General features: G+C 45.7%; 1 long non-coding RNA gene across 2 annotated transcripts in view; it reads right to left on the bottom strand.

The window, feature by feature from the left end:
* LOC133389975 (uncharacterized) overlaps positions 1–22,568 on the bottom strand; it is a 31,553-nt gene extending 8,985 nt beyond the window's left edge. The window contains exons 1-2 of one of the 2 annotated variants that reach the window (XR_009764248.1): positions 22,403–22,568; positions 20,556–20,658 (exon numbers count right to left, since the gene is read on the bottom strand). This is a non-coding gene — a long non-coding RNA (uncharacterized LOC133389975). Of the gene's footprint in view, positions 1–20,555; positions 20,659–20,828; positions 20,975–22,402 lie in introns of those variants that run through there. The other variant, XR_009764249.1, reaches the window with a different exon arrangement.
* Positions 22,569–22,989: the final 421 nt, after the last annotated feature.

Raw genomic sequence — 22,989 nt, 5'->3', positions numbered from 1 at the left:
GAGGCAGTGGCGGCAGCTGCGAGGCAGCGGTGGTGAGGATGTGTGGGCTTCAGGAGAAGGGCAGCTGTAAGGAGGCAGGGGCAGGGGCAGGGGCTGCAAGGCTGCATGGGCCTTTAGAGAGCAGCCATGACAATGGGGAGCTGGCTCGGTTCGGCAATGGCAGCGAGGCAGCGTGGGCCTGACTGGCACTAGTGCGCAGGCCTGACAAGGAATCGTGCTGCAGAGGAGCAGTGGCTATGATGGAGTGCACATCTTGGTGGGCTCTGTGGGGGTTGCGAGGTTTGAAGTGGGGGTTCAGTTGGGCCTGGTTGCTGGGTCTTGGCCTCTGGAACCTTCCTGGGCACTGGGGGGGTGGAATCTGCCACTTTAGTGCCCATTGGGAGATGGGAGCTGAGTCTGGTTCCGGTGGGGCTGAGTGGTGGGGCTTTTCTTAGCCAGGTGCCTTTTTGCACCTTTTCGGATAGGGTGGCCATTTTGTTGGGGTGACTCTTCTTGCTGTCCTTTGTGCTTGGGCAGCCACTTTGAACACATTTTGCTGTCTGTTGTGTGGCAGCCATTTTGGGGTGGCCATTTTGAGCACATTTTGGTGCCTCAGGTGCGATGGCCATTTTGGGGCAGCCATTCTGAGCACATTTTGCTGCCTCTTGTGTGGTGGCCATTTTGGAATGAAAGGAAAAAAGTGGGGACAATATTGGGGTCATTTATCATTTTGACCAGATTTGCTAGAAAAGAATATTTTAGACCAGTTCATCCCCTGATGAAGGCCAGATCACTGAGTGGCTGAAATACATTGGGCTTTTGTTATAATAAACATTTTTCAAGCATTTTGGGTTCCCCCCTTTTTTCCCTATTGCTTTTGGATGCTTGCCACCTTCTGCTGTTTCATGTTGGAGTGGCCATTTTGAGCACATTTTGGGGCCTCAGGTGCAGCGGCCATTTTGGAGCACCCATTTGAGGACATTCTACTGCCTCGTGGGTGGTGGCCATTTCGGGGAGCTATTTTGAGCCGGCAGTTTTGCTTATTTTAGTAAGGGGAGGCCTAGTGGGTACTACTATGCCTTGTAAGAAGGGCACAGGTGGCCCGAAGGGGAAAGGGAAGGCCATGAAGAGGTGAGCTCTGCAGCTGCCTCCTCCAGCCCAGGAGTCTTCATCCTCAGAGGATGAGGGACCTGATATGGTCTCAGTGTTAGCATGCATTGAGTCGCTGGAGAGGTGGAACAGGCAACCTCTCGAGGCTAGTGGGAGGAAGGCTAAGGCAGCGAAGGGTCCACAGAATAAGAAAGGTCAGTATGACACTGATTGGATTTCTATTTTAGACCGATTATCTGTGCTAGAGGATCAGTTCGCACCTCCTTATTTGGCACCTGAGGTGGAGGCAGTGGCTCCAGGGAGTCCTGCAGTGGAGGTGGCTGCAGCTCATCCAGGTTCTGGTGAGTCCACTCCTTCAGGTAATGTGTGGGGATGACTGGGTTGCCTGGGATGGGGCCTTGGGCCATGCTTGGGGAGCAGCTCAGGGGTGGCCTTATAGTCCTTATGCAGGGGCTATGTCTACTGGGTATGGAAGGGGTATGTCTCCCCCAGTCCAGCAGCAGCCCACAAATGACATTTGCAGGCAGGTTTGGACTTCCATGGGTGCTCCTGTTACAGGGGCGGCTCAGCTTCCTGCTGATCCTTTGGCTTCTGTTTGAGCTGGTGCTGTGCCATTTTGGGGATATGTCAGCTCCCCTAGGGGCTCATTTGTTGTTGGCAACAAAGGAGCACATTTGGAAGGTGGAATACGTGGAGGTGTTTTCCGTGTTATACAGACAGCCTGAACAGAAGGAAAAGGATAAGCAAGAGAAAAGAGACAGTGAGAAATTTAAAAAGAAAAAGGTGGATTGGACCTGGGGCAATTGGATGGCAGGATTTTTAATTTACATGGGGGTAGTGACCCAGTGCCAGCCTATGAGGGCGGCAGCTTTGGTGAAGTACTTGGATATAATTTTTAGGGCGCATTCGGAATTCATGGAGTCAGTGTGGCTGGCCTATGATGAATCTTTTAGGATGAGGGCAGCAGTGGATGTTCATGTGCAGTGGGACAGGAAGGACCCAGAGTTGTGGTTGCAGTTTATGACCGCAGCTTGACCTATGCAAAGTGACAGGGTGGACAGTGGACATTTACTTGGTAAATCTGCCAATGTGGTGTCTTCCTGTGGGTCCACCCGCCTGCTCTGTTGGGAGTTCAGCACTAAAGGAACCCATGTAAATTTAGGCATGAGTGTTCCATCTGTGCTGCCTCCCATCCTTTTACCAGCTGCTCCACAGGTAAGGGGTTTAAGGGTTTTCAGAGGGGGAAAAAGCCCAGGTCTGGGGGACAGCCTTCAGGAAAGGGGTCCAACCCTGACTGATATTTGGCAGCTCTTGCATTTGCTCAGGCAGTATCCTAACAGGGCGGATTTGGGGGAAGATTTCAGTTGTGGTTTTCGGATTCCAGTTGTTGAAGAACATAGGCCTTATATGTCAGGGAATCTGAAGTCAGTAGTTGGCATGGAGGCAGTGGTTCAGGAAAAAATTGATAAGGAGGTAGCTGAGGGATGGGTCTTGGGTCCCTTTGATTATCCTCCTATGCCGATTTTAAGGATATCCCCTTTGGGCAACGTTCCTAAGAAAGACCCTGGACAATATCACCTCATTCATCACCTGTTTTACCATAGCAGGGCTGGCGCCAGGCATGCTGGGGCCCTTGGGTGCCAGCTTGCCATGGGCCCCAGCTCGCCCACGCATGCACACCCCACCTACCTGTCTCTCCTGTCTTTTGTGGCTGTGCACTCTTGGGTGCCATTAACCAAGATGGCGGCCAAGGTTTCCCTAAGGGGCTGAAGCCTCCGCTGCCATCTTGGTTGATGGCACACATGCATGCTATGAATGCACATCCCTGCCATCAACCAAGATGGTGGCAGGGGCATCAGCACCTTAGGAAAACCTCAGCTGCCAACTTGATTAATGGCAGCCCTGCATGCGCAGCCCACACAAACACAAAAGACAGAAGAGACAGGTAGGTGGCGCTAGTGAATAGGCGGGTGGCTAGGAAGCTCTCTCCCTGCAATCTGTGGCAGTACTCTGCCACAGACCGCAGAAGGGAAGAGCTACTCCTCCCCCACCCTATCTAAGGGCACCCCAGGGGCTGCTGGCCAAGGCCCAACCTGGCTGCCCTTTAGTACTGGCTCTGTACCCTAGGGGTCAGTTGGTGAATGATGCTATTCCTGAACATTTGTGTTTGGTATGTTATGCTTCCTTTGACAGCGCAGTAGTGATGGTTCAGCATTTTGGCCTGGGTGCTCTCATGGATAAGTGTAATATTAAATCACCTCTTGCCAGTCCACCCTTTGGACTTTGATCTGGGATTTTCATTTAAGGGTTGGTTTTATGTGGATCAAGCTTTGCCCATGGGGTGTTCTATTTTGTGTTCAGCTTTTGAACATTTTAGTACATTCCTTGAATGGGCTCTCAAGAGGCGAGCTGGCTGTCATGCAGTAGTGCATATAATTTCCCTTTTGCAGCCTCACAGCAGTGTAGTCACCTTGTGGTTACTTTTGGGCAGTTGGCACAGGAGTTGCGGGTGCCTTTGGCCGGGGAGAAAACTGAGGGCCCATCGCATGTGCTTACCTTTTTGGATATTGAGCTTGACTCGGTAACACAGGCTTGCCGATTACTGGCAGTTAAATTAGGGAAGTTGAAGCACAGGGTTGGTAGCATGAGGGCAGCTAGAAAGGTGACCCTCAAGGAGCTTCAGGAGTTGATAGGCCATTTGAACTTTGCATGCAGAGTCATAGCACCTTGCAGAGCATCTCTGTGCAGGATTTGTGACCTTATGAGGGGCCTAAGCAGGCTTCATCATTGGGTTAGAGTTACTAGGGACATGAGGGATGATTTGCTAGTTTGGTCGCATTTTTTGGACCAGTTTAATGGGGTTTCATTTTGGCATAGGGCTGTTGGAGGTGGAGTTGCAAGTTCACTCAGATGCCTCTGGGGCTTTAGGTTTTGGGGTTATTTTTAGGCACAGCTGATGTGCGGAGGCATGGCCAGTGGCCTGGGCAGAGGCTGGCATCACTAGGGATTTGACTTTTCTGGAGTTTTTTCCTATAGTGGTTGCCGTGCACTTGTGGGGAGCTGAGCTGGCTAACTCTCTGGTGTATTTCAGGTGTGATAACCAGGCCACGGTGCATATTATCAATGCTCTTACTTCTAGGAATGCTAGAGTGATGGGTTTAGTACATGCTTTTGTAACTTTTTGTAACCTTACATTTACTATTCTTTTTCTTGCTCACCAGCAACAACAGCGTGGCTGATGCCCTGTCACGCCATCAGATGTCACGTTTTCAGGAGTTGGCCCCTTTGGCCAGGCTTCAACCAGAGCCAATGCTGGTGGCATTGTGGGAACTTGGCAGTTTGAAGCTGAGAAGGCCATAATGTTGTCCCTTGCCATCAGCACAAGAAACTCCTATTTGAGAGCAGGTAGGGAGTTTGATAGTTTTCATTTGAGCAGGGTGTATTCTCTCCTCTGGCCTATACCAGTGGATTAGTTGATGGGATTTTGCATGGCTCTGCATTGCCAGGTACTTTCAGAGAAGACCATTCCCCCTAATGGATTGGATTCCTAGCTAAACTGAGGGGCGTGTCTGATTTGTCCAGGGACTTTAGGATAAGAAAGATGCTGGAAGGGTAGATTAGGGCTCATACTGCTGCACCAGACACTCGTAGCCCCATTACACCAGAGATTCTGTTGGGTTTTCATGGGCTTTGGGTGTCTTTATGTAGTTCTAGTCATGAGGCAGCTTTATTTCATGCAGTTGCTGTTATAGCATTTTGGGGGGCTTTTCGCATGGGAGAGTTGCTTTCTTCTTCTTCAAGGACTGACAGGTCCAGTCATGCTATGGAGGTAGGTGATGTGATGGTGGAATCAAGGCCAATCAAAGGCTCACATTGACGGTTGCGCTAATGAGCATATTGTTAAGTGTTGTTTCTATTTTAACAGGTTGGTGGGTCCTGGAGAGAGTCAAGGTACTCATTTGTGGCCACAGCATGGTGTTCGGGGCCAGGTGGAGGGCGTCGCAGACCATGCACGGAACCCAGTTGGGGCTCAGCCATTGTGCTTCGGTCCAGTGGCTGGATAGACTTGGAATGCTGTGGGAATGCCTCCTTCCAACGCTGTTTGATACTTTGTTGGTGCAGCACCCTCCGCAGGTTTTGGTGATCCATTTGGGAGGCAATGAGCTGGGAATGCTGAAGGGGAAAGCCCTTATCATTGAGGCCATATGGAGGAGGTGGCTTGGACTATGATTGTTTGGTCCGAGATCTTCCCAAGGAGGAGCTGGAGGGGTGGGATGACCCTAGGGGCCTGAACAAGGCTAGCAAGAAGGTAAATAGGGAAATCTGGCTTGCTCTTGCCAGTTGGCAGGGCGAGGTAATATATCACACTGAGGTGAAGTGTGGAAGGGCTGATCTTTACCGGCCAGATGGTGTTCATATATCTGACTTAGGTAATTATCTGTTTCTGACTGAACTGCAGAGTGCCCTGCGTGAAATTATTTTGTTGCAGGTGGGGGAAGAAGGTCTAAGCTGAGGCTTGTACTCTTCTATGGAAGATATGTGCAGGCATTTCATAGGGTAGGGTTTGGTGAGCACCCTTCTCACACTTTAAGGTGATAGGTGGGTTCTGAGGCCTGCCTTCTGGGTTGTGTAGCTTGTTGGCAGGATAAATTTAATGTTTGGGGCTAACCTGTAACACCCACTCAGAGTAAGGCCTCCCTAACCACCCTGCAGGGATGGGGCCCAGAGAAGGGGATTGGGCTTGGACCACCCCCTTTCCCATGGCAAGGTGTCCTTGCCCAATTGGGTATGAGTTAGGTCCTGCAACTGACTCTGTAGATCATTTATTATGCAATCAAGCCCTTAATTGGCTTTATTTCAATAAACGTGGCCCTTGATTTACCCACACTTCATCTTGTCTTGCCTCTTCATTTCCCAGCTATGGGCTGCAATAAGCATACCCCACAATGATTGTCTTAACAAAATCTTTACAGTTGGGTATCAAACATACATAAGAAATGCTTATGATGAACTGTTAACACAGATTCTAAGGAAATATACTCCACTTCTTAACAACAGATGTGTCCCAAATCCTTTCCAAAACCTGAAATTTGTGTGGAGCTTAGTAACTAATCCTTGTATAGATCCTACATTTGTAAATACATCTTGTTCATTTCCTATTTTCCTTCATGTGAAATCAGTTTGCTTGGAATGTACAGGCTGTACACTGGCAAAAACTGACATGTGCTCTGTGTAGTTATAACCATTTGGCATTTCAGACACTTAGATTCTTTTGTTCCTTTGAATAGTTTATTTGCTAGGTTAGGGTTGCCAGGATGGATTGCTGCCATCTCTTGGAATGCTTTGTGTTTATGGTGGTAAGGCTGAGTTTTTAAAATAGTTTGTAGTAATACTTTAGAATGTGAAGCTGTTGGCATTTCCTTAATCACAGTTTCCTTTGAGAAATTTATATTCAAAGGCCACTGATTTCTTTGAAATGATCATGAAATAAAATTTAGCAGCACATATCTTCAGTCAGAGCCAAAACAAAGGTTGTAACTTTTAATGCCTGTGCATTTGTAATTTCCTAAATATTATGAGGATTAGGTTTGTAGGCTGCAAGATTTACTGTGAAATCTCAGGGTAATTATTTTTCATTGAGTCAGGCGTAAGAGTATTCCTGAGAGGTATCTGGAGGGATTTTGTGCATAAATTGTGCAGTCCTAATTATTATGATTTGATGGAATTTTAAAAAATGATGCTGAAATGCTAGACCAGAACATGCTCTTTTCCTTAAATATATAAAAGCATCTGCCATGCGACCATGTACAAGCAGATAGAATGCTGTGTTCAAATGAAGGGATGTCAATTCAAATTCTCTCTGTCATGAAGCTCAGTGGTTAGCCTAAGCAAGCCACTATGTGTCTACCTGAGTTACTTTCCAAGTTTGTTGTAAGAATAAGTACAGTCACCAAAATTTGGAAGAGAAGAGTTCAGAATGCAGACTTACCTAGTTCAAAATGCAAAATGCAGCGGCCAGATTGGTAACAGGGACCAGAAGTTCCAAACATATAAAACCGATTCTGGCCCGCTTGCACTGGCTGCCTTTATGTTTCCGAGCTCAATTCAAGGTGCTGGTATTGACCTATAAAGCCTTACACGGCTTGGGACCACAATACCTGATGGAACGCCTCTCCCGATACAAACCCACCCATACACTACGTTCAAGATCAAAGGCCCTCCTCCGGGTGCCTACTCTGAGGGAAGCTCGGAGAATGGCAACAAGGGAGAGGGCCTTCTCAGTGGTGGCCCCCAAATTATGGAATGATCTTCCTGATGAGGTGCGCCTGGTGCCAACACTGTTATCTTTTTGGCTCCAGGTCAAGACTTTCCTCTTCTCCCAGGCATTTTAGCATGTGTTCTATATTGTTTTAAATTTTTAAATTGTGTTTTAAATTGTTTTTTAAAAGATGTATTTTAAATTGTATTTGTTTTTAGTTATTGTAAACCACCCAGAGAGCTTTGGCTATGGGGCGGTATACAAGTTTAATAAATAAATAAACACACCACATATCTAAGCAGACTGCAATTATAAACTCACCCAAAACATCTCTGAAATTTGAGCTTAGCCTGACCATAGGCCTGCCGCCACCTTCCCTACAGCAACAGCACCCCCTTCCCTTCCTGCTAAAATTTACTGTGCAAAAGGAGCAATTAAGAGTGATGATGCTATGGCTTTCATTAAGTTCTTCAGCTGCATTGTGGCAACTAGACCACTGGGGAATTTAGGTCTCAGAAGCACTGAGAAACTACAGTTCCCAGGGTTCCTAGCACCTAAAATGTGCATTCTGTGGCATTCAAGGGCAAATCAAGGTAGCTGCAGCAGTGCTTCTTATTTTGGTTGGCCATGTGTCCTGCTTTAAAGATGACAGTCCTTTATTTTCAGGGCTGTCAGAGGACAGTGCTCTATTTGATGCCGCCCTCTATTTGAAGGGTTATTTAGCCCAGTCCAGTTTAAAGATACAGAAGCACAGGAAGGAAAAGTAGGAGCTTTGAAGTTGCCCATCAACAATTAGCATCTGGACAGCAGAATGACCACAGGCCACCTGGTTAGTCTTGCCCACAATGGTGAGATGTATTATATTTCTATTTAAATGGTAGTTATTATTTCTAAAAGATCCTCTGTGGTGCAGAGTGGTAAACGGCGGTAACACAGCTGAAGCTCTGTTCACGGCTGGAGTTTGATTCCAATGAAAGGAAGAAGTCGAATCTCCCGTAGAAGGGGTCGAGGTCCACTCAGCCTTCCATCCATCCGTGGTCGGTAAAATGAGTACCCGGCATATGCTGGGGGGTAAAGAAAGGCCAGAGAAGGAACTGGCAATCCCACCCCATATATATGGTCTGCCTAGTAAACGTCGCAAGTCGTCACCCTAAGAGTTGGAAACGACTCGCACTATAAGTGCGGGGACACCTTTACCTTTTTATTATTTCTAAATTTTCATCTATGCATACAGCTTAGCATATGCAAATTTTATGCAGGTCATTCTCATTTTTTTGGCTTATGTGACAATCCTATATATGTTTCCCACAGGAAGAGTTTTGGAGGAAGAGAAAAGGACAGCAGGAGGTGCTTACTAGAAAGCTGGGGAGATTTGTATTGGATTCCCCAGTAGAAGTAAGACTCACAACAAGTTCTTGAGTGCAGAATGAGTCTGGATTTACAATAAGCTAATTTTGGCCAAACCGGAATTGAGCCCAAAGTAGCTCATTTCATTTTTGTGGAAATCCCACCCTTCATTGCAGATAAGTGTGATATAAATCATGGCTCCTCTGAATACCAATAAGATGGAGAAGGCCACTTTGCTTTTAGAGAAAATTCAAAGATATGAATGTTTACTTTAAATTCATGCTCTATTCCTTCTCTGCTATTTATCTAGTCAAATGGCATTGTCACATCACCCCATTTCTGATAACATTGCAAAGACCTGCCCATTTTTCCTGGGCTAAAACTGTGGTTCATGTTTTGGGCCCTTTTCCACCTTGACAAGTCTATTTTCTTATATTTGGTCTTCCCTTTTCACACAGTCTTGGCATGGATGTTGAACTCTCGCAGGACCAAGGCCCTGGGGTTCTCCAATGCCACATCCAACACCAGCCTGATCAGTCATGGAAGCCATTGGGCAGCAGGGTGGGTTTTCCCAGTCTGCCCCAATAGCAACCCTTTCTTTCTCTTTGGCCCAACACCAGGAATAGGCCTTCATGGCCTGGCCCAGGATGGAGGGGTTCTCCACTGAATAAGATTGTACTGTTTTGGAGCATGGTGACCTTCCCAACCCCCTAAGTATAGATGGATATTATTTTTTTACATTCTCCTGTTTTTGTTTGTTTTGTTCTTGGTTATCCTTTATAGATTTTCTTTCCCATTGGGGGAAATAACTATGCCAGTTTCAAGGCTGCCGTGGCTGTTTTCCATTGTTGGGGCAATGGAAGCACTTTGGATCCTGTGGATCAAGGCCTTCCCTGATCTGGTCTGACACATTTCTTTTCATTCCGTATTGCTGCCAGAACACTGATAGCAGAGGAGCAATGATGGTGGATCCTTCCATTGCCACAGTGGGGATGCCACCAGCTGCAGACCTTCTTCCACATCTGTGGACCTCCCTCTCTGTCCACAGAAAGATCCACAAGATCCAACAGCCCCTCAGCCACCCTTCCTATAAGCTTGCAGTTGCCCTCTCACTTGTGACTATCCTTATGGACAACAAAAATGACTACTCAACCATTTTTGCTTCAGAAAATTCCCTTTCAGGAAAAATCAGGTAAAGATCTGTACATACAAGATCTTCTGCTTACCTACTTACTGAGAATATACATGTTAAATTGCACGGGGGAGATAATTTGATCTGTCTTAAAGTTTTAATTTATGAGCAATGGTTTCAACAATTTATAAGGCAATTTCAATATTCCATTGCAAACTTCTGCCCTCTAATATGCATAGAAAGCTCTTGCTTGTTTCACTCAGAGATTGAAATGCCTGTTCCTGTTTTGATGTAAAAGCAGGATCTGAATGGGAACCACTTATAGTGCTAAGATACAGTAATCTTCTGTTCCCTTCTGCCCTCTTCTCATATATATTTTATTGGTTTCCAACTAATTATTTAAATAAGGAAAGTGTGCTCACCCCAATTCACCTTTAATTTAATTTGCCAGAAAGTATATGGAAACCCATTCGTGTTTTGAAGAATGCAAGGCAGTTTGGAAGATGATGTATATGAAAGATCAAACTAAAATCTTTTCCCTGAAGTTCAAGATACAAAATTTATCATTACAATTACATTAAATTCCAGTGACAGATGTTGATTCCATGTATGTGAAATCCTATTACTAGTGACAAGAAGGCTCTTTGCAGTTTGATTCAGAAATGGGTCACCAATTGCAAGTATTTTTTGTAGAATAGTCGGAAGGGGGAATCTCCCTCCCCCTATCCAGGAGTTCTAAATCCAGTCATAATGTTGGTGGCACTGTATCAGCTTCCATTAAAGTTTTACAAGTCTGGAACTAAGCTCAAGCAGCCCGCCCCCCCTGAGAAAGTTTTAAGTAAGCAAGTCCAGTGATATTTGTCATTACACCTACATCCAACTTTCCTTCAAGGAGCTTAAGATGGCATTTCTGGTTCTCCCCCCTTCATTTTATCCTCATGACAACCCTGTGAGATAAGTGACTATGAGATAGCAACTGGCGCAAGAACATCCAGTGAGATGCATGGCTGAGAAGTGAATTTGAACCTAGGTCTGCAAGTCCAGTCTGCCATTCTAAGCACTACACTATACTGGCCTAACCACTGTGATGCTCTGTTAGTCCTCAAGCCTTTAAATTCATTGTGACACAAAATGTCATAGATCAGAGCAGCTTTTCCCAACCTTTGGGCCCCCAAATGTTGCTGGACTACAATTCCCATCCTTCCTCACCATTGGCCATGCTGGCTGGGACTGATGGGAGTTGTAGTCCAACAACATCTGGGGATCCAAAGGTTGGGAAAGGCTGGATTAGGGCAAGGATGAGGAACCTGTGGTCCTCTAGATGTTATTGGACTCCAACTCCTCTCAGCCATAGCAACGATTGCCAATGGTCAGAGATGATGGGAGCTGTAGTCGAACAACATTGATACTGGCGGGCCACAGGTCTCCTGTCCTTGGACTAGAGTTACTTTGTCAGATGCACAAAATGTTATACTCAGTGTGGGTGTATCTATATGTCCATGGTACAGAGATATTTTCTCCCTATATATATTAGGGCCAAGTATGCAGGAGAAATGAGGGGTACTAGGAGTGTGACATTTCTGTGCAGAGCCCAAATGCATACAAAATAAGACCAGAAAAAAATGCTACATAAAGCAGATTTTAATTCTGTTCTCCAGAAAATGAAAAGATTGAATCTACAGTTTCACAGCTGAGGAAATTGTCAATGTCTATGAAATAGGTGTACTTTTGTATTTCCTGCCTCAACAAGCATAGAGGCCAGACTCCTGAAGTTCAAGCACTCAGTACACGATGAAGCAATAAGTAAAGAATAGCTGAGAAAGCCAAGCAAATGAAAGCTGCTCCTGAGTCTTGGGGTCTTTTAGAATCTAACAGCATTTACAAGGCTTTCATATATTCCAGATCATAAAATAGCATTGTACGCTCTCCCGTCAAAAGTGCTGCTGATCTTTACTTTGCCCTCCAACTTCTTCAAAGAAAAGGAAGAAAAGAGATCTCTATGGGTTAGGGCAATGTTTTTGCTGAAAATTTACGTTTGTCATGACTGGATAGTACAGTTTATTATATATATATATATATTTAAAAGCAGCAGTTATTCTAAAGCAGGGACCTCTGGTTGTCAAGATGCCAATATTCCAGACTAGCAAAATGCCTGTCCCACAGGGTAATATACACAGGGTGAGCTTGGATACTGCATGGAGCCCAGTGGGATGCAGTGCAGCACAGAGCATTCCTGCATGTTCTCCACATCAGGATACATTGCAGGCTACCCAATGGCAAGGTAGGAGGGCAGGGTGTGCTATTACCATAAGTGTCCTTCATATGTAGTCCTTTATTCCTGCCTCCTAAAACTGAATGGCAACTGTTCACTTACATGAATAGGGAGTAGATCTCATTGCTTCCTTTAGTAACCACAGTGACTCCAAAATCAAGCCCTCACCTATTTGAATTGTTCCATTTCATCATTTGGCTAGGCACTGGTTTTAGTATTCTGGAAATATATAGACAGATAGATTATATATACACACATGCACAATTTTTGAGCACTGTGTCACACTGTAGCATGAGCATGAAGATCATCCTCCTGGATTGTTTCTTGGTCATGCTACAGTGCAGCACAATGCTGGGAACCGTAAACATGTATCTGTATTGGATTTAATAGATTTTATGTATGCTCTGTTGTTGTTATAAACTGCTTTTATATATCATTGGTTTATTTGAAAATTGGTTTTATATATCCAATTATTTTAACTGTTTTTATACATGTAACTTATAGGTATATTTTCATTATGTCCTATATCGCTTTGGGATGCCTCATGTGAAGCAATTCATAAATGAAATAAATAAATAAAATATGTGCCACAAGGCAATAAGGATCCATTCTGGAGTACTCAGCAGAATGGCACTGAACTGCATCAGTGTCACCCATAGAAGTTTATAGCGCAAGAACACCATGGCAAAATAATGGCTTGGATTCAAAGAAACATTGGTAGAGTTCTGCTCAGACAACTGGGACTTCCTGTCCCCTTCATCTTGCAGCCCCTTGTCCACCCACCCTCAGGTCAGAGACCCTCTACTAGAGCATGTGATGTGGCACAGGGAGGGAGGAAGAATCAGCGGAAATTGACAACAACCTTGTATGTGGAGGGCTCTTTGGATCTAAGCCAATGATAGCAACACTAAAAATTCAAGTCTATTCATTGTGCTTCTCCCCTCCCAGTTTCTAATTCATTTTGTTCACTTTCAAAACAGAATTTTGGCAGAAGTCACATCATGGTACGAAATCTTCATATAATTGTATAATGGGCAAAATGTTAAGATTAAATAAGACATCAGCACAATTTAGCTTCTTATTATGGGTCTGTGAGATGGGTGTAGTAATTATTCTGTATATTCTAACTTTGGGGAAGCCAACATTTAACAGTTAACAGTTAACATTATGGCGGCTTAGGCAGAGGAGCTTGCATTTGAAGCTCCTGCTCCTGTCGTTTGTTTTTAACATCTTTAACTGGGATTAGAGAGGTTTAGCTCCTAGTTACCATCTACCATCTACCATTTACCATCTGCTACCTGCCTTTGCTGTTGTCGTGGCTGTGCTTTGCTTCTTCTTCCGTGGCTTTGTCTTCCGCGGCTTGGGCTCATTGTTCGGCCTCCGCCGCCGTTGTGTGTGTGTGCGTTGTTGCGGCCTCCGGTTCGGGCCCTGCGGCCGGGCGGCGCTGCGTCGCCACCGTTGTTGTTGCCTGCCCACTTGCCTGCTTGTGTTGTTGCCCGTCGTTGTTGTCGTCGTCCGGCTTGCATGTGGGCGTCGTCGCTGCTGCCGGGGGGCGTGCCGCTGCTGGGGACTTCGTTGCCGCGGCCTGTGCCGCCGCCATTGCCGCCGCCTGCCCACTTGCGTGCGGGCGTTGTCGCTGCTGCTGGGGGGGTGTGCCGCTGTCGGGGATTCTGTCGCCGTGGCCCGCGCCGCCGCCATTGCCGCTGTTGGCCCACTTGCATGCGGGCGTTGTCGCTGCTGCCGTGGGGCGTGCCGCTGCGGGGGACTCTGCGCCGCGGCCTGTGCCGCCATTGCCGCCGCTTGCGCGCAGGGCGTTTTCTCCGCTGCTGGGACCGTGTTGCTGCCGGGGACTTCGTCGCTGCGGCTCGTGTTGCCGCCATCGCCGCCGCTGGTTGCGGGCGTTTTCATCGTCGCCGAGGACCGTGCCGCTGCCCAGGATACTACCACTGCAGCTCTGCTGCCTTCACCACTTCTCTGCTCGTGTGTGGGCGCTGTTGTCGCTGCTTGGGGCTGTGTTGCTGTCCTGGTGCCATCGCTGGCGGCTCGTGTTTGGCTGGGGGGCCCGAGACTGCCATTGCTGTTTGAAGAGGACTAATTAATTTTAACGTTGTTTGTTGGCTGTGTGTGTATGTTACTGTTGGGTGAATGATTGTATGATTGCTTGTCTGTGTGAGTTTGTGTATTTTTAACATGTGCCTGGGAGAAAAGATTCCATCCTTCGTGGGGGGGCTTTCGGGGGCCCCAATTAACGTAGCGACGGGTAATGGGAGGTATGGCGTTAGGAGGAGAACAGGCCAGGTAAGGGGAACTCGTCCCAGACAAATTGTGTCTGTGCCTTGTTCCGGTTCTCCTCATACCCACAGGTTTGTTGGTTGTCCTGTCAGCCAGCTCTCGGATCTCCAAGTGCTGCTTTTGAATGCCAGGTCGGTACATAATAAAACCTCACTTGTCCATGATTTAATTCTGGAGGAGGGTGCCGACCTGGCATGTATAACCGAAACCTGGGTGGCTGATCAAGGAGGAGTTGCTCTTTCCCAGCTTTGCCCACCCGGGTATTTGGTTCAGCACTGTGGTCGATCTGAGGGCCGGGGAGGGGGGTTCGCTGTGGTCTATAGGAGTTCTTTCCCTCTCACCAAGCACCCTGTCCAGACGGCGACTGGTCTGGAATGTCTCCACCTTGTATTGGGCCAGGGAGACAGACTAGGAATACTGTTGGTGTACCGTCCACCTTGCTGCCCAACAGCTTCCTTAGCTGAGCTGACAGAGATAGTCTTGGAGGTGCTGTTGAGATCCCCTAGACTTTTGGTACTGGGGGATTTCAACGTCCATGCCGAGGCTGTCTTATCTGGCGCAGCTCAGGACTTCATTGCCTCCATGACAACAATGGGGCTGTCTCAATTTTCTACCGGCCCAACGCATGTGTCGGGACATACTCTTGATTTGATCTTCGCCACTGGACATGGAGATGGTGATCTGGTGGTGGGGTGTTTTTCATCTACCCCATTGTCATAGACAGATCACCGCTTGCTGAGATTTAGACTTACAGCGGCTCTTTCTCTCTGCAAAGGTGGAAGATCTATTAAGTTGATCCGCTCCTGGAGCCGGATGGATCCCGCAGGTTTTCAGAGGGCTCTGGGAGATTTTCCGGCTGATAGGACTGGTGCTCCTGTCGAGGCCCTGGTCGCACTGTGGAATACGGAAATGACCCGGGCTATTGACATGATCACTCCCGCGCGCCCCCTCCGTTGTAGAGCTCATACAGCTCTGTGGTATACCCCGGAGCTGAGAGCGATGAAACATGAGAGGAGGAGACTGGAGTGCAGATGGAGGAAAACTCCCAGTGGATACAATCATGCCTTGGTAAGTGCCACCAATAAGTTGTATACAAAAGCGGTAAGGACAGCAAAGAAGCTTTATTTTGCTGCCTCTATTAGATCATCCCTATGCCGCCCAGCGGAGCTTTTCAAAGTCGTGCGTGGGCTTTTACACTCTGGCCCCCACGATACTATGGAAACATCTGAAGCCTGCTGCAACGAAATTGCTGGACACTTTCAAGATAAGATTGCATGTATCCGCAGGGATCTTGACTCTGATGTTGTGACAGATGAATCTATTGAAGTGTCCGGAGCACGGCCTTGTCCTTCTTTATTGGATGAGTTTCAGTTGGTGCAGCTTGAGGAAGTGGACAAGGTGCTTGGAATGGTTCGGGCAACCACGTCTGTTCTGGATCCTTGCCCATCTTGGCTAGTGACAGCTAGCAGGGCTGGGACCACTGGTTGGGCCAAGGAAGTGGTTAATGCCTCCTTGAGGGAGGGAGTAGTCCCTGGTAGCCTCAAGGAGGCAGTAGTGAGACCTCTTTTAAAGAAACCCTCCTTGGACCCAAATAACTTGAACAACTATAGACAGGTGGCGAATGTCCCTTTGTTGGGCAAGGTTTTGGAACGGGTGGTTGCCGGCCAGCTCCAGGCGCTCTTGGATGAAACTGATTATCTAGATCCGTTTCAATCCGGTTTTAGGCCCGGTTTTGGCACCGAAACAGCCTTGGTCGCCCTGTATGATGACCTTTGTCGGGAGAGGGACAGAGGGAGTGTGACTCTGTTGATTCTCCTTGATTTCTCAGCGGCGTTTGATACCATCGACCATGGTATCCTTCTGGGGAGACTCGCGGAGTTGGGTGTCGGGGGCACTGCTTGGCAGTGGTTCCGCTCCTACTTCGCGGACCGTCACCAGAAGGTAGTGCTTGGGAAACATCACTCGACACCATGGACTCTCCATTGTGGAGTCCCTCAGGGGTCGGTCTTGCCCCCATTCTTTTCAACATCTACATGCAGCCGCTGGGTGCGGTCATCAGGAGTTTTGGAGTGCGTTGCCATCAATATGCTGATGACACGCAGCTCTATTTCTCCTTTTCATCTTCTTCAGGTGAGTCTGTTGATGTGCTGAACCGTTGCCTGACTGCGATAATGGACTGGATGAAAGCTAATAAACTGAGACTCAATCCAGACAAGACCGAGACACTGCTGGTGAACGCCTTCCCTGCTCAGATGGTGGATGTTCACCCTGTTCTGGATGGGGTTACACTCCCCCTGAAATAACAGGTACGTAGTTTGGGGGTTCTTTTCGATTCTTCCTTGTCTCTCGAGGCCCAAGTGGCCTCGGTGGCACGGAATGCATTTTACCATCTTCGTCTGGTAGCCCAACTACGCCCCTATCTGGACAGGGACGACCTCGCCTCCGTTGTTCATGCTCTGGTAACTTCAAGATTGGATTACTGTAATGCGCTCTACGTAGGGCTGCCCTTGAAGACAGTTCGGAAGCTTCAGCTGGTGCAGAACTCAGCTGCCAGACTATTGACGAGGACCAGTCGGTCTTCGCATATAACACCTATTCTGGCGCATCTGCACTGGCTCCCTATTTGCTTCCGGGCGAGATTCAAGGTGCTGGTTTTGACCTATAAAGCCTTACACGGCATGGGACCTCAATACCTTGTGGAACGCCTCTCTCGCTATGAACCTACCCGTTCACTTCGTTCAGAATCTAAGGCCCTCCTCCGGGTACCAACTCATCGGGAAGCCCGGAGGGTGGTTACTAGATCTAGGGCCTTTTCTGTGGTGGCCCCTGAGTTGTGGAACAGCCTCCCCGAAGAGGTACGCCTGGCGCCTACACTTCTATCTTTTCGGCGCCAGGTAAAGACCTTTTTATGCTCCCAGGCATTTTAATCTTTTAATTTTCTTAATCTTTCTACTTTTAATATGCATCCTTCTTAATTTATGTTGTATTTCATTTTTGTTGTGCTTTCTGTTGTTTGTTTGTACATGTTTTTGTGATTTTTTCTATGATATATTGTATTTTACCTTGTTTGTTCACCTCCCTGAGAGCTATTCTGCTAAGGGCAGTATATAAATTGAAATAATAAATAAATAAATAAATAAACATGGCAACATGTGGAATAAAATCAGACTGGAGGGGAAAATGGGAGACAAAACTGCCAGGATAGGTCCAAAGCATGGAATGGCTAAGTCCATGATTTGCTGCTGGTTTTTTTCTTCAGTGTCAGGAATGCTTAATCACAGGTACAGTCATTCCTGATATAACCAGAGAAGCCAAAGCAACACAGAAAGCTACTGTCCTGCCAATCTTGGATAACTGAACCACATAGTTGAATCAGTCATCTAAACCTTTTATAACTCCTTTAATATTCCATATTTTTAAACCAGTAGTGTGAACTTTTGCTGGCAAAGTGGGTGTTGCTATCATGACTAATGTTTGCCTCAGCAATTACTAGAGGCATTGTGTTGTGTCGCCATGGTGAATGACAGTGGGTTTGTGTTCCTTGAATTTCTGATCATAAGATGCTAGCTATTTATTATTTCATGTATTTATTTAATTAAATTTAAGAGCCAGTGTGGCGTAGTGGCCAGAGTGTTGGACTACAACCTGGGAGACCAAGGTTTGAATCCCCACACAACCATGAAGCTCACTGGGTGACCTTGGGCCAGTCACTGCCTCTCAGCCTCAGAGGAAGGCAATGGTAAACCCCCTCTGAATATTGCTTACCATGAAAACCCTATTCATAGGGTCGCCATAAGTCGGAATCGACTTGAAGGCAGTCCATTTCCATTTATTAAATTTATATCCCACCCTTCCTCCTAGTAGGAACCCAGGGTGATAAACAAAAACACTAAAAGCACTCTAAAACATCATAAAAAAGGCCTTAAAATATCTTTTTAAAAAAAGTTTTAAAAACATTCCAACACAGACGCAGTCCAGAAACAGCCACAGCTACAGTAGCCACAGCTCAAGCATGTACTTCCTTATTTTCTGACTTGTGATTACATTAATACTAAAACACTCCATTAATATCACACTCTCATGCCTATCTCTCATTGCTGTGTTTTTGTAAAAAAATACCAATCTCCCATGATGTCTAAAGTGACCATATATTATATTTACCACAATTAGTTAAAATGATATAATGATTTGCAACTTACCAATATCCTAGAGTTTGCAGAGATGCTTATTGATTTATAAGCAACAGGTACTAATGCATTTATAATAAAGCATCGCCTCCCATAGGGCATGCTTTAATTCAGGCATTTTACAGCTAGGCAGAATATTATTCCCATATTAAGGATGCTAATTCACCATGAGATAAATCTTTAGCTTAACTACTTCAGTATTGATAATCTCAAATAACTATGACTGCAGGTGTCAACACTAAAACAGCAAGGGCAAAATGATTTCTTTTAAAGAACCACTGCTTACATTTTCTGAAAATGAATTCCCTGAGCTACATAGAAATTCTTTAATTTATAGCCTGTGGTAGTCCTGTTTACTTGGTAAGGTGGAGGATCATTGGCAAATCATACAATGGATTAGATCCAAACTTAATCATGCTTGGAGCAGAGCCATTGAAATCAATAGTTGTCCAGTTGATTTCACTACATCACAGCTGTGCTATGCTGGCAGGGGCTGATGGGAGTTGTATTCCAAAAACATCTGGAAGGTTCCAGTTTGGGGAAAGATGGTGTAAATACTCTGATCTAGGGTTTTACTAGTCTAGTCCTATTCCATTAGAACAGGGATAACCAATGTGGTGCTCTCCAGATGTTTTGGACTACAACTCTCATCATCCCTAACCATTTGCCATGTTGGCTGGGCTGATGGAAGTTGTAGTGGCTACCCTTGCACTGAAGTCTATAATTTCAGTTGTAACTTCACTAGACTATACTTTGTGTGCAAGTCCAAACTATATAAAAGATACTCTTTAGACTGAGGGAAGTTATTCATAGCTTTAGTGAGGTGCAGTAAATGTTTTTCAGATAGTCTTGCAAACTGGCACTTTTGGAATTATAATTATCTTTAACAAGCATATTGTTGTACACCTCCCCCAATCTCTGAGCGGTGAGATTTCGGGCGTCCCTGCACCCATCCAGGGTTTGGTTTCCTTTGGGAAGAAGGTCAGAGGAGACTGCGGTGTCTTTATGAAATATGGTTTATTTATTTACACACATTCCAACCTGAGCTCAAGGATGGAGGGGTTCAAGGCATCAGCAGTCCAATATCCAGCTTTTCCATCTGGGTTACAGGAGGCACCCCAAAGGCCATGGTGCAGAGAGCTAGTCTCTCTCTCTGCCCTGCCTTCCAGTACCCAGCAATTCTCTAGACACAACTCAAAACTACGAGCCTCTGCTGGGCTTCAGGAGGGGGGGGGAAGGAGGCTCTCCTGAAGAGTTTCAATGACAAAAGGGTCTCCCTGGCCCATTCACCATTGCTAGGCAACTGACCTGCCCATTATCTTACCTGGCCAATCTATTTGGTTAAGAAAAGACTCATTTGACCAGCAGAGAGTTCCTCATTCCAAGGCACAGGATTCCGACTCAGAGGCTGGAAAAGGGACCCATAGGAATCATCCATCCTAACCCCCATGCTCATACCAATATCTTACTCTCAGTGACTGAATTAAATCCTAATAAATGCCCAAGCTGCTAAAGTGAACTCTTTTGCCCTTATTATGTAACAGTTAATTCATAAGTGTGGAAGCAATGAGAACAAATGTTTTGCCCACAGTGCTTCAGAAAGAAAGTAATAAAAAGAACAACAGCACATAAAAAAAGGCCTTTAAGTGGATGCAATATGCAGTTTCTAATGTACAGACCAAGGAGCCCTGGGAATACTGCCACATAGAATTGACCAAATGAATTTCAGCCATAAAGATATTTGCCTTGAGTTTTGTTCCTTTTGTTTGTCTTCTCTTGTGGATACTCAATATGCGTATCCTAATGAGGTAAGGTCTCTGCATACCAAAGGCAGGCATAATAAACCACTGTAATAGTGGTTTTGTCTGCATTTTAGCTAAATAGGTTTGCCTGACATGGTTCTTTCCCTGGAGATGATGCTTCTGAAACAACCCCTGAGGGGATTTCCCTTAATGCACTCATGCTAGAGTGACTCACCACCAGCTTTCCTCTCGCTTATTTGTGAGAGTTCTCTCCTTCCTGCTCTTTAATAGCTCTCTCGCCAACTCTGCATGTTGTCCAACCTCGGAAAGCCTGTTGTCTGAGGATAGGAAAAGGAACCAAGTCAGTATTAGTGTACTGAACCATTTCAGGCATTAACAGTTCAGTACCAACAGAACTGAGACTATACATTCTTCACTTTCTTTGTATCCTTTTTCTCACTCCTCATGGATATTAATTTAGATACATTTCTATTTTACTAAGATTCACCTGCAAGGATATATGGGAGGACTTGATTGCATTCAGAAGCGGTGTCTTGCTCAGTTAGACTAAAAGCAATGTAGTCCAGCATTCTGCCCTTGGGAAGCTCACACGAAGTGTATGATACTGGTAGCCATTCCTGGTTCTTGTGTTCCCGGTGTCTGCTAATCAGTAGAATGCGAAAGCTCCATTTAGCTGTTATGGAGAATGCCCACATGTCTCATAAACATGCAACTTATTTCCCAGAAGTTGATGGGCAGATATAGGATTTTCTCTTGGTTTCTTCTTGAACTCAGGGGGCTGGATCCAGACATGCATGGAATAGACCCTTTGAAGTAATAACTAACTTAAGTGCCATTCATTTCAGTGAGTCTACTCTAAGTATGACTAAGTCTGGATCCAACCCATAGCGAGAACTGTACCCTTTGAACAATGAGCTTCAGTCTGCAACTGTTATAATGTAACATACCCCTCCTGGATGTACACACATGCAAGCCATACCTAGAGGATAGCAGGGTACAGGAAAATCTGTAGGAGTAGGCCTCACAGTACAAGGCAGACACAGTCTCATTTGGGTAAATCAGGGATCTGCTCTGCACCCACATGCTCACTCCCATGAACCTAGCCTGGGTTTTTGCTCAGCTTCCTCTTAAGGGGTATAGGAAACTACCAGTAATAACTTCCAACAGCCCATCTACACTATACTTTTAAAGCACTCTTATACCACTTTAACCAGTCATGGTTTCCTCCAAAGAATCCTGGGAATGGTAGTTTGCTAAGGGTGCTGAGAGTTGTTAGGAGACCCCTATTTCCCTCACAGAGTTCCCTCGGAAGAGGGATTGATTGTTAAATTGCTCTGGGAATTGCATCAGCAGTAAGAGCAAAAAATGTATCTTTTTAGGATTCTAACAAATGTGTATGAAAAACTCAATTGCCACAAGCTACAATTTGATTAGATTTGTGCATAACTGATTTCAAGGTTGCCATCCTCAAATCATTTATTCTAGGTTAGACTTACTGAATTCAATAATCTTGCTCTAGAGTACAGCTGTTTAAATAGCACAACCAAAAGTCTCAATTTTAAAACTTGCTTCAAACTTTCAATTGTGTTTACCTCTTTGACTTCTGATATATACAGGTTTATCTCTGAAAAGGAAAAGAAACCCCTCTTTTTTATATACACCAATATGCATAAGAAAAAACAGTAGGGTTTTAATGTCATGAATAATTGTCATGGCTAGAAAAGTTAAGCATTGATATGGAAATGAAGCCTCATATTTCTAAATAAAAGCAGGACATAAGGATTAATTCATGCAGACTATCAATGTGATAAACTAATCCAGTCTTTGTGTCTGCACTGGAGAGTTTTTTTTTTACTTAAACATTTGTAATGCAATCTCTCTTCATAATCAGTAATGGGACTTATTCACACAATACTATAATAAAGACATTTTTGCATACAGAGTACTTCCACTGACTGTACACAAGTCTATGATGAATGGAGAAGATAATCCAGCCAGCAGGTGAAATCCTGATCTGCCCCCTGTCCCATGGGCCACTTTGACAGATGCCACATCAATCACCTTACATCACCATAATGCCAGGTGACCCAACTTCAAGGAGAAAAACAATCTTTCTTTCCTTCTGATTCTTTCCTTTCTTCTTTTGCAAGTGCAGCTTCAAACTGCACCGGTTAATGAACAGTTTTTCTGAGCGGCCTGGCTTGAACTCAAGCTAGGCTGCAAAGGAAGATCCCTACTGAAAGCAAGGCTCTGCTTTTGGCAGGAATCAGCTGTATTCAAGAACTCCCCAGTGCAGCTGATCCCAATAAGGCACCAGCTAGCTGATCAGAGACAGCTGCAGGTCCCATTTTTGGCAGGGCTCAGCTATACTTGGGTGCTCCTGATGGGAACTCCCAAAAGCAACCAATCCCAACAGGGCTTGCAGTCGGTGCCAATCAGTTTATTGGCACCGACTGCAAGCCCTGCTTTCGGCAGGGAGTGTAGCTCATCCCAATGCAGCTTGCAGTCAGTGTCAAACACTGCTGACTGGAAGCCATACTTTTGGAAGAGATCAGTTCAGCTTTTTGGCACCAAATTTAAAAGGTGCTGAATGGAAGACCCACTTGTTAATTGTTTCTTTGCAGCTATGTCTTTACCTGTCCCATACC

Source organism: Rhineura floridana, chromosome 8 (assembly GCF_030035675.1).
Source record: "Rhineura floridana isolate rRhiFlo1 chromosome 8, rRhiFlo1.hap2, whole genome shotgun sequence".
NCBI classification, from domain to species: domain Eukaryota; kingdom Metazoa; phylum Chordata; class Lepidosauria; order Squamata; family Rhineuridae; genus Rhineura; species Rhineura floridana.
This window is presented reverse-complemented; position numbering and strand designations above follow the sequence as displayed.